The following is a 12,695-nucleotide window of genomic DNA, read 5'->3' on the forward strand; positions in this document are numbered from 1 at the left end:
TTAAAAGCGCAGAGAGCATCATGAAGACCAAGGAACACACCAGGCAGGTCCATAATATTGTTGTGGAGAAGTTTAAAGCCAGATTTGGATACAAAAAGATTTCCCAAGCTTTAAACATCCCAAGGAGCACTGTGCAAGAAATCATTTTGAAATGGAAGGAGTATCAGACCACTGCAAATCTACCAAGACCTGGCCGTCCCTCTAAACTTTCAGCTCAGACAAGGAGAAGACTGATCAGAGATGCAGCCAAGAGGCCCATGATCACTCTGGATGAACTGCAGAGAACTACAGCTGAGGTGGGAGAGTCTGTCCATAGGACAACAATCAGTCGTACACTGCACAAATCTGGCCTTTATGGAAGAGTGGCAAGAAGAAAGCCATTTCTCAAAGATATCCATAAAAAGTCTCGTCTAAAGTTTGCCACAAGCCACCTGGGAGACACACCAAACATGTGGAAGAAGGTGCTCTGGTCAGATGAAACCAAAATCAAACTTTTTGCCCACAATGCAAAACGATATGTTTGGCGTAAAAGCAACACAGCTCATCACCCTCAACACACCATCCCCACTGTCAAACATGGTGGTGGCAGCATCATGGTTTGGGCCTGCTTTTCTTCAGCAGGGACAGGGAAGATGGTTAAAATTGAGGGGAAGATGGATGCAGCCAAATACAGGACCATTCTGGATGAAAACCTGTTGGAGTCTGCAAAAGACCTGAAACTGGGACGGAGATTTATCTTCCAACAAGACAATGATCCCAAACATACAGCAAAATCTACAAAGGAATGGTTCACAAATAAACGTATCCAGGTGTTAGAATGGCCAAGTCAAAGTCCAGACCTGAATCCAATCGAGAATCTGTGGAAAGAGCTGAAAACTGCTGTTCACAAACGCTCTCCATCCAACCTCACTGAGCTCGAGCTGTTTTGCAAGGAAGAATGGGCAAGAATTTCAGTCTTTCGATGTGCAAAACTGATAGAGACATACCCCAAGCGACTTGCAGCTGTAATCGCAGCAAAAGGTGGCTCTACAAAGTATTAACTCAAGGGGGCCGAATAATTTTGCACGCCCCACTTTTCATTTTTTTATTAGTTAAAAAAGTTTCAAAAATCCAATAGATTTCGTTCCACTTCACAATTGTGTCCCACTTGTTGGTGATTCTTCACAAAAAATAAAATTTTTAGATCTTTATGTTTGAAGCCTGAAATGTGGCAAAAGGTTGAAAAGTTCAAGGGGGCAAATACTTTCGCAAGGCACTGTATGTACTATGACGCAGCGCTGTGATAAAATGCAGCCTGTCCCCATTTTTGTGTTGCAGCATTTAAGCCCGTTCATTTTGAATGTTCTATATAATGCTGGCCATACACCCTTCAAAAAATCATTGATTTCTTTTCTAATAGATCTCTTCCAATAGAATTAATTGATCTATAGTCGACAACCCATTTGATTGATATTTCATGCATGGTTTAGTAGATTTCGATTGATAGAATGACTTATGAGTGGAAGATATCAATTGCATCTCTGTTTCTACCATATCATCCCTTAAAGCGGGAGTCCGCCGTTTTTTTTTTTTAAAAGCCAGCAGCTACAAATACTACAGCTGCTGACTTTTAAAATAGGGACACTTACCCGCCCAGCGCGCCCGCGATGTCGGCACCCGAAGCCGATCTCTCGATCGTCTCTCGGGTGCTGCCGCCGCTATCTTGGGTATGGGAATCAGGAAGTGGAGCCTTTCGGCTTCATTTCCCGGTTCCCTACTGCGCATGCGCGAGTCGCGCTGCGCAATAAGGATGGTCCCCGCTGTCTCTGGGATCCATGTGTTTCCCAGCAGGCAGCAGGGGACCTTTGGAAAGGGGCGTAGATTCTGCGGAAAGGGGCGTACCTTCTGCAGAATCTACGCCGGAAGTGGGTGCAGATACCTGTACTGTACAGGTACCTGCACCCCCTCCCCCCCGAAAGGTGCGAATTGTGGCGCCGGAGGGGGGGAGGGTTCCAATGAGCGGAAGGTCCACTTTAGGGTGGACCTCCGCTTTAATCTGATGAATCAAAATAGGATGGGATTCATGAACAAAGTATTGCAGGGCCTATTATTAATGCAATATGTTTGGTCAGGGCAGAACATTATCAATCAACTTAACCTGATCTAAATTGATTGGAATGGAAGTTGGGGGCTATTTGATTCTTTGCGGATTTGATTATTTTGCTTGAATCTCACACTGATCAGATTAACCACTTCCCATCTAGTGACATACCTGTACGTCGCTGGACTTTCGGTGGTTATACCGGGATGATGCTTGCAGCTGCTTTTTTAGAGGCAGCTCTTTTGTAATAGCAATCAGGTCGGCTCACTGACTAACATAGCCTTGATTGCCCCACCTCCCCTCTCCCGCCGCTCTCTAGCCCTACCGGGAGATCAGCCGCCTGGCTGGACAGCCAAACAAAGTCAGGATCAGCTTTAACTTCTTCAGAAGTTAACAGAGCAGACCTACTTTGCTGTGAGTTTGTTAATCTACGTCCTTCCGTCTTCGGGCGGCCCGCGTGCCCCCTTCCGGAGCGTGCGCGGTGTGCTCTGTTATCAGCGAGTCTATGAGACTCAGCTGATCACAGATCAGAGTAAGGGGTCGATCCCCGACCCCTTACCATATGATCAGCTGTCAGCAAATGACAGCTGATCATGTGATGTAAACAGAGATGGTAATCGGCTATTTTTTCTCCTCCCACTGAGGAGAAACAAAAAAAGATGATCACCGGCTGCTGTCAGAGGGACATTGGTCTTGATCAAGAAGAGCTGCTGCCATCTCATCTGTGCCCACCTGTGCCACCTACGTGTCCACCATCTGCGACATTTTTTGAAATTCAAAAGCATTCAGTAGGGAGTAGGGATTTGGGTCTTATACACCTCAGATCTCTCCATAAAGAGGACCTGTCACATGCCTATTGCTGTCATAAGGATGTTTACATAAAAAAAAAAATGGAAGCAACAGTGTAAAATTAAAAAAAAAAAAATGAAAATAAATTAATAATTGAAAAAAGAAAAAAGAAAAAGTGCCCCAGTCCTCCTGTGCTCACGCACTTTGGTCCCACACACATGCAAACAAAGGTTGTCCCACATGTGAGGTATCACCACGAACGTCAGATCACAAGCAGTAATTCTATCATCAGACTTAGGGATGAGCTCCGGCGCGTTCGCACACTCCACGTGCAGAGCCCGACAGGAAGTCGGCGCAGCGCTAATCACAGACAGTGAGACATTTCCCTATCTCTGCAGCTGCGCATCGGGGCAATGTCTCACTGCCTGTGATAAGCGCAGCGCTGTGCTGACTTCCTGGCGGGATCTTCACGTGGAGTGTGCGAAAACGCCAGAGCTCAGACCTCTTGTGTAAATCGAAAGTGGTAACCTCTAAAGGCTTTTAAAAACGTTGCTCATAGATAGTAAAATTAACGTCGTTTGTCACCGTTGCATGGGTGTGCACAATTTTAAAGCATGACACATTTGGTATCTATTTATCATCTTTTATATTCTACAAAAAAAAAAAAAAAAACAGGGTTATTGTGTTGTTGTTTTTTTTTGCAATTAAATTCGAAAAAAGTGTATTTTTTCCCAGAAAATTGAGTTTGAAAAACAGCTGCGCAAAAAAATTGCAAAACCCACCAATTTATTCTCTAGGGCCTCTACTTTAAAAAAAAAGAAATCTATGTTTGGGGGTTCTAAGTAATTTTCTAGCAAAAAAATACTGATTGTAACGTGAACAAAATGCCAGAAAAGGCCCAGACTGGAAGTAGTTAAAAAAATAAATAAAAATATTTGTGCCCCTCCATAATGTACAACACAATGTGTACACACAATCACACATGTCATTGCAGGAAGGATGGAATAGCATTGGGCCACAATCTGTGCAATGTAGAAGAATTCTCTGCTAAGTGACTGTTTGCTGCCTTCATCTCACATAGACAGTAAAGCTGAGGTGAAGATGTTCGCGAAGCTTCCCCGCCCCCAGCAGTGTGTCCCTTCCCGCTCCCTCTAGTCGGTGATGACGCGGCCTCAACATGGCGGCGTTCGCGGAAATAGGGAAACTTTAATGGGATTTCTTAGGCGGCGGGGATAGTTGGAAAGAGCGGGACAGGGGAGCCCGGTGTACCGTACAGCACACGTGACATGAGCTCCGGTGTGCCCCGCACCTCCCCCAACCACACCTTCCTCAGAGACCTCCGTGTCCCCGATCACTAAGGTTTGTTGTAGGATGTGATACAACCCTGCACGGGGGGAGGGGAAGAAAGCGGGCAGGACTGGGGGTGTTCTGTGTGTGTGTGGATAGTGCAGGCTGTCACCTTTTATTTCACCGGGCAAAGACCTGTGTGCTACCAGCAAATACAATCTGACTTCATCTTCAGTGCTGCTCATCTAATAATTCCCTTTCTAAACAATTCCTGTCTTTACTCCACTGATGTCTGCACAGCATTCACTTCCTGCCTCTATCCATGTACCCCACTGATGTCTGCAATAAGTTCACTTCCTGTCTATATGCACGCACCCCGCTGACTGCTGCACGGCGTTCACTTCCTGTCTGTATGCACACACCCCGCTGACGGCTGCACAGCGTTCGCTTCCTGTCTGTATGCACGCACCCCGCTGACGGCTGCACAGCGTTCACTTCCTGTCTGTATGCACGCACCCCGCTGACGGCTGCACGGCTTTCACTTCCTGTCTGTATGCACACACCCCGCTGATGGCTGCACAGCGTTCGCTTCCTGTCTGTATGCACGCACCCCGCTGACGGCTGCACAGCGTTCGCTTCCTGTCTGTATGCACGCACCCCGCTGACGGCTGCACAGCGTTCGCTTCCAGTCTGTATGCACAGCATTCACTTCCTGTCTGTATGTACACCACTAATATTTGCAATAAGTTCACTTCCTGTCTGTAGGCACATACCCCACGAACATCTGCAATAAGTTAATTTCCTGTCTGTGTACATGTACTCCACTGACGGCTGCACAGCGCTCACTTCCTGTCTGTGTGCACGTACTCCACTGACGGCTGCACAGCGCTCACTTCCTGTCTGTGTGCGCGTACTCCACTGACGGCTGCACAGCGCTCACTTCCTGTCTGTGTGCGCGTACTCCACTGACGGCTGCACAGCGCTCACTTCCTGTCTGTGTGCGCGTACTCCACTGACGGCTGCACAGCGCTCACTTCCTGTCTGTGTGCGCGTACTCCACTGACGGCTGCACAGCGCTCACTTCCTGTCTGTGTGCGCGTACTCCACTGACGGCTGCACAGCGCTCACTTCCTGTCTGTGTGCGCGTACTCCACTGACGGCTGCACAGCGCTCACTTCCTGTCTGTGTGCGCGTACTCCACTGACGGCTGCACAGCGCTCACTTCCTGTCTGTGTGCGCGTACTCCACTGACGGCTGCACAGCGCTCACTTCCTGTCTGTGTGCGCGTACTCCACTGACGGCTGCACAGCGCTCACTTCCTGTCTGTGTGCGCGTACTCCACTGACGGCTGCACAGCGCTCACTTCCTGTCTGTGTGCGCGTACTCCACTGACGGCTGCACAGCGCTCACTTCCTGTCTGTGTGCGCGTACTCCACTGACGGCTGCACAGCGCTCACTTCCTGTCTGTGTGCGCGTACTCCACTGACGGCTGCACAGCGCTCACTTCCTGTCTGTGTGCGCGTACTCCACTGACGGCTGCACAGCGCTCACTTCCTGTCTGTGTGCGCGTACTCCACTGACGGCTGCACAGCGCTCACTTCCTGTCTGTGTGCGCGTACTCCACTGACGGCTGCACAGCGCTCACTTCCTGTCTGTGTGCGCGTACTCCACTGACGGCTGCACAGCGCTCACTTCCTGTCTGTGTGCGCGTACTCCACTGACGGCTGCACAGCGCTCACTTCCTGTCTGTGTGCGCGTACTCCACTGACGGCTGCACAGCGCTCACTTCCTGTCTGTGTGCGCGTACTCCACTGACGGCTGCACAGCGCTCACTTCCTGTCTGTGTGCGCGTACTCCACTGACGGCTGCACAGCGCTCACTTCCTGTCTGTGTGTACGTACTCCACTGACGGTTGCACAGCGCTCACTTCCTGTCTGTGTGCACGTACTCCACGGACAGCTGCACAGCATTCACTTCCTGTCTCTATGCGCATACTCCACTGATGGCTGCACAGCATTCACTTCCTGTCTGTATGCGCGTACCCAACTGACGGCTGCACAGCATTCACTTCCTGTCTGTATGCATGTACTCCACTGCTAATGACTGCACAATGTTCACTTCCTGTCTGTGTGCATGTACCCCACTGACGGCTGCACAGCATTCACCTCCTGTCTGTATGCACGTACTCCACTGATGGCTGCACAGAATTCACTTACTGTCTGTATCCGCGTACCTCACTGACGGCTGCACAGCATTCGCTTTCTGTCTGTGTGCATGTGCTCCACTGCTAATGGCTGCACAATGTTCACTTCCTGTCTGTGTGCATGTACTCCACTGACGGCTGCACAACACTGTTCTACCAGTCCGGACTCAATGTAGTAATCGTGTGGATAGCCTGGGGTCACTGTAGCTCCCCAAGTGCCAGCGGGCACTGGATGAACAAAAAAGAGCGCAAAAGACTCCAGTGCAGTTATCCTTTTAATAATGAAAGCAATAAAAGCAAGCAATCCTATGCACTCGGAGTAAAAGCTTTCATATGGCCTATCAATAATTATGAATCCAAGTCCTTAAGTATATGTAGGGTGGCTGGGGGTTATCCATCCATGTAGCTCAAGACAGTTGGAATGGAGCATCCTCTCTCTTATGTTTGGTGGGTAACCCAGGATAAAGCCCTAACATCCCTTGGTCTAGCTTGCCAATGATCATATTTTCCAGCTGTTTTGGAAGAGCTACATGGATGGATAACCCCCTAGCCATCCACAGAGCACCATTGATATATGTGAGGACTTATACTGGGATTCATAATGAACTCTAGCTTTGCATTCTGTCGAATATTCCTGTTTAGTGGGGCAGACCAAACAGAAACATGTACAGTGCATTTGGAAAGTATTCACAGTGCTTCACTTTTTCCACATTTCGTTATGTTATAGTCTTGTTCCAAAATGGTTTAAATTCATTCATTTTCTCGAAATTCTACAAACAATACCCCATAATGACAACGTGAAAGAAGTTTGTTTGAAATCTTTGCAAATGTATTAAACGTAAAAAATCACATGTACATAAGTATTCACAGCCTTTGTCGCGGCGCTCAAAATTGAGCTCAGGTGCAGCCTGTTTCCACTGATTATCCTTGAGATGTTTCTACCACTTGATTGGAGCCCACCTGTGGTAAATGTAGTTGATTGGACATGATTTGGAAAGGCACACACCTGTCTATAGAAGGTTAACAGTGCATGTCAACGCACAAACCAAGCCATGAAGTCCACAGAATTATTTGTAGACCTCAGAGACAAAAGTGTATTGAGGCACAGATCTGGGGAGCATACCGAAACATTTCTGCGGCATTAGAGGTCCCAATGAGCACATTGGCCTCCATCATCCATTTATGGAAGAAGTTTGGAACCACCAGGACTCTTCCTAGAGCAGGCCACCTGGGCAAACTGAGAAAACGGGGGAGTAGGGCCTTAGTCATCGAGGTGACCAAGAATCAGATAGTCACTCTGACAGAGCTTCAGTGTTTCTCTGTGGAGAGAGGAGAACCTTCCAGAAGAACAACCATCTCTGCAGCACTCCACAAATCAGGCCTGTATGGTAGAGTGGCCAGACGGAAGCCACTCTTCAGTCAAAGGCACATGACAGCCAGCCTGGAGTTTCCCAAAAGGCACCTGAAGGACTCTCAGACCATGAGAAACAAAATCCTCTGGTCTGATGAAGAAAAATTGAACTCTTTGGCCTGAATAACAAGGGTCATGTCTGGAGGAAACCAGGCACCGCTCATTACCTGGCCAATACCATGCCTACATTGAAGCATGGTGGTGGCTGCATCATGCTGTGGGGATGCTTTTTAGCGGCAGGAGTTGGGAGACTAGTCAGGATCAAGAGAAATATGAGTGCAGCAATGTACAGACACATCCTTGATGAAAACCTGCGCCAGAGCGCTCTGGACCTCAGACTGGGGTGAAGGTTCATCTTCCAACAGGACAATGACCCTAAGCACACAGCCAAGATAACAAAGGAGTGGCTACCGAGCAACTCTGTGAATGTCCTTGAGTGGCCCAGACCAGACTTCAACCCGATTGAACATCTCTGGAGAGATCTGAAAATGGCTGTGCACTGACGCTCCCCATCCAACCTGATGGAGCTTGAGAGGTCCTGCAAAGAAGAAAGGGAGAAACTGCCCAAAAATAGGTGTGCCAAGTTTGTAGCATCATACTCAAAGACTTGAGGCTGTAATTGGTGCCAAAGGTGATTCAACAAAATATTGAGCAAAGGATGTGAATACTTATGTACATGTGATTTTTTTCTTTTTTTTTCTTTATATATACCGTATTTGCCGGCGTATAAGACGACCCGGCATATAAGACGACCCCCTAAAAACCTGCACAGTTAAAATGTTTTGCCCGTACTCACCGTTTAAGACGACCCCCGATTCCGAGGCTTCCGACGCTTCATATCCCTCTTCTTCTTCGTTCTTGCTGGAGCCATTTCCTTCTTCCTTCTGGTGCTGGAGCCAATCACGGCGAGCAATGTATTCTATTAATGAATACAAAGCCTGCTGGGATTGGCGGAGGCTGTTACATCATCAGCCCGCGCCTCACTCTCAAAGCCAATCGGAGCAGGCTACTGTGTGTAGCCTGCTCGGATTGGCAGAGATTGCTGCTCCAATCCGAGCAGGCTCTGTATTCATTTGAATACATCGCTCACTGGGATTGGTTCAGTGGTATATACTGTATGTAGCCGAAGCTACATACAGTATTACCGGACAGCCAGAAGGCATCCCAGCAGCGGACCCGGCGTATAAGACGACCCCTCCTTTTTGCTCAGTTTTTTTAAGTGTAAAAGGTCGTCTTATACGCCGGCAAATACGGTACATTTGCAAATCTTTCAAACAAACTTCTTTAACGGTGTCATTATGGGGTATTGTTTGTAGAATTCTGAGGAAAATAATGACTAATCAATTTGGGAATAAGGCTGTAACATAATTAAATGTGGAAAAAGTGAAGTGCTGTGAATACTTTCCGGATGCACTGTATATATGTTGTCTCATGCATCTTCTTGTTTCTGGGCAATAGCTTACCAGTAATGACCTCAGGATAAAGGATGACAGCCCAGGAGCATTCACCTACAAAAAGCAAGGCAGCTTCCAATTATATATCCTGACAGGTTGCTTTTTAGTAATTCAGTGAACAGAGGTTTATTCAGTGGCTGGCTGTAAATAGATGGTCAGGAATTCTCAAGTCTTGGCCTTTTTTCAAAGCTTTGACAGGAAACTATATTTGCCTGACCTCTAATGCCATGTACACACAGCCGGACTTTTCAACAGCAAAGGTCCGACAGGACGAATCGGTCGGAAGTCCGTCGGGAAGACCGTCGCACCTAGTCTGGCAGAAAGTCTGGTCGTGTGTAGGTGGCATTAGTCATTGTTGTGACTTATGGCCCTGTACACACAATCCGAAAATGGTACGACAGATGGCCCTTTTTTTTTGGTTGCTAGTCTCATATCGAAAATGAAAAGTTTACCAAAGTGACAAATTCTCGTACGACAGAATAAAAATTCAGAAGTGACGTCATGTGTTGTAGTGTATCTGTGTTGTATTTTCGAATGCCAACTGTACTGATTAACCACTTCAGCCCCTGAAGGTTTTACCCCCTTCCTGACCAGAGCACTTTTTACACATTTTTTCCCCCACAAATAGAGCTTTCTTTTGTTGGTATTTGATCACCACTGCGGTTTTTATTTTTTGCGTTATAAACCCCCCCCCAAAAAGTACATTTTGGTAAAAAAAAATTTTTGCTCTAATTTCCCCATTTTTTTTTCAAAAACAAATTTCTTCATCCAGTTTAGACCAATATATATTATTCTACATCGCAATAAGCATATATTGATTTGTTTGCGCAAAAGTTATAGCGTCTGCAAACTATTGTAAAGATTTATGGCATTTCTATTATTATTATTTTTTTTTTTTTTTACTAGTAATAGCGGTGATCTGCGTTTCTTTTTTTTTTTTTTTTTTTTTTTTGGGGGATTGCAGCGGACAGATCGGACACTTTTGACATAATTTTGGGACCATTGACATTTATACAGAGATCAGTGCTATTAAAATGCACTGATTACGGTGTAGATGTCACTGGTAGGGAAGGGGTTAACTCTAGGGGGCGATCAAGGGGTTAAATGTGTGTTCCCACTGTAGGGACTGAGTAAGAGAGGAGACATATCGTCGTTCCTATTTACTAGGAACAAACAACATGTCTCCTCTTCCCTGACAGCACAGGGATTTGTGTATTTACACACACATATTCCTGTGCTGGCACTCGTGCACGCGATCACGCCACACCGGCCACGCGCATCGGGTCCCGATGGCCGACATACCCATATATATATATATTTTGCGTACCAGTGAAACTTTGCCGACGTATATCGGTGTGAGCCGGTCAGCAAGTGGTTAAATGAAAATCGTACTATCTGGTATCATACGAGAAAAATTTTTGTGCTTGTCCCATCAGATAATATTGAATGTACTGTTGTTATTGGCTCTCTAAAATTATTGTATGATCGCTTCAGAATCGGTATTTTTTTTTGTACGATTTTCAGATCGTGTGTAGGGGCCATTAGATGAGGCTCAAAGCACATTACTGCAGAAAACCAGTCAATTCTAAGAGGTTCACATAATTTTTCCAGGTGAGCTGACCACTCTTGGGTGGAACAGGATAGGCTAGGAATCCGTTCCAGTTGCTATTAAATGTAAAAAAAAATACCAGATTCCTCCATGGGCGAATCTGCAGTGCCAGCTATTTTAAAAACTGGACTCTGCTGTCAGAATACCCAAACAGTGGATGCAGCCCCTGTTTGGCCCTACAATTCTCCACCCCGAATCCTGTGTATCAATCCAAGGATGGCAAGCAAGCGAGTGCCAACAGGGTCACCCATATAACACATTTTGTTCAGTTCCTCAGGAACCACCTGATAGTCATTTTGTGTATGCCCAGGTTTAGATATGCTGGATTTTACCTGCGTAGTTAACAACCTTCGATATCTGGGAGCACCCTTACCAGCTTTTTTTTTTTTTTTTTTTTTTTAGCTATTCTTAAACAGATTATGTAGGCAGATAATGAAAACAGCACCAGTAGATTACTGAAGGTTAACATTGCCAGAGATGTCTGTTTTTTTTTTTATTTTTTTTATTTTTTTGGAGCTGAAGCTCATTGTTATGCTGTAAGAGCTCTAAAAATCACGGCTCACATCCTGCTAGAGAATGCACACAGCCAGGAAGCAGAAACAAAACTAATCTTAAATAATACAAGCGCACCTATCTCTCTTATGTAATATTCATAAACAAACGTATTCAGAGGGGAAACTATGTATCACCAAATAGCTGAATTCTGATACTAAATTGTATATAGTAGTAGTGGGTCCACTGCTGAGAATCAAGCTGGGAGAACCTGAGAAACTGCAGAAAACAAACATGGGAAAGAACATAGTGTTGCATGGAGATAGCTAATAAATGCATTACTGCTAATGTGTTTTAGGCACAGCAGAACATTTTGAAAACCAGAAGAACCATTGTTACCAGTCTATTTCATCCTTCACCAGGGATTTGTTATTCATCACCATAGCGTAATGTTTTGGAACCATATATGGCCCATTTATTAAGGCGTGTGTATTTTGTGATCAATAAAATAATTGCCTGATGAAGGTTTACTAGCAATACTATTCTATGAGTGGGAGTAGTAGCATTTAAAGCGGGAGTCCACCGGGACTCCGCGTTTTTTTTTTTTTTTTTTTAAAAGCCAGCAGCTACAAATACTGCAGCTGCTGACTTTTAAAATAGTGACACTTACCTGTCCAGCGCGCCCGCGATGTCGGCACCCGAAGCCGATCTCTAGGTCGTCTGTCGGGTCCTGCCGCCGCCATCTTGGGTATGGGAATCAGGAAATGGAGCCTTTCGGCTTCATTTCCCGGTTCCCTACTGCGCATGCGCGAATCGCGCTGCACAATAAGGACGCTCCCCGCTGCCTCTGGGATCTGTGTGTTTCCCAGCAGGCAGTGGGGCACTTGCGGGAAGGGGCGGGACCTTGCGGAAAGGGGCGTAAGTTACGCCCCTTTCCGCAGAGAGCTATCCCGGAAGTGGGTGCAGTTACCTGGATTATCCAGGTAACTGCACCCCCCTCCCCCCTAAAAGGTGCCGATTGTGGTATCGCCGCGCCGCAGTTAACGGCGATATGCCGCGAGTGGCTGCTCGCGGCTTTGTAGATAAAAACAAATTGTGCAGCTCTGACTGTATAATGCCCTTGCTATAGGTGTAAGCCATTTATATACTTCATAAATCCTGACTGCAATACTCCCAGAGCACTGCTAGGACATTGCTAAGAGAGTCCTAGTCGTTACTGCCCACCTTCACTATCACAGAAGTGAGCTTTTTCTGATTCAAACCCCCCTCGTATGTGCTTTCTCTCCCCTGGTGCAGCAGCTCTGAGCCTGGTGTTTGAGAGCCTACTCTTGTGACATTAACATGCTTGCAAAACCCTGGGACTATTCTAG

The 12,695-nt window shown here is 46.5% G+C and overlaps 1 protein-coding gene across 1 annotated transcript in view; it reads left to right on the plus strand.

The window, feature by feature from the left end:
• The first annotated feature begins 4,013 nt into the window (after positions 1–4,013).
• TMEM168 (transmembrane protein 168) overlaps positions 4,014–12,695 on the plus strand; it is a 32,591-nt gene continuing 23,909 nt past the window's right edge. The window contains exon 1 of the mRNA XM_077473481.1: positions 4,014–4,228. The gene's annotated coding sequence lies outside the window, so the exon portion shown is untranslated. The remainder of the gene's footprint in view (positions 4,229–12,695) is intronic.

The sequence above is a fragment of the Lithobates pipiens genome, unplaced genomic scaffold (assembly GCF_037356315.1).
Source record: "Lithobates pipiens isolate NorthernLeopardFrog02 unplaced genomic scaffold, aLitPip1_a1.2 Scaffold_8, whole genome shotgun sequence".
Lineage (NCBI taxonomy): Eukaryota > Metazoa > Chordata > Amphibia > Anura > Ranidae > Lithobates > Lithobates pipiens.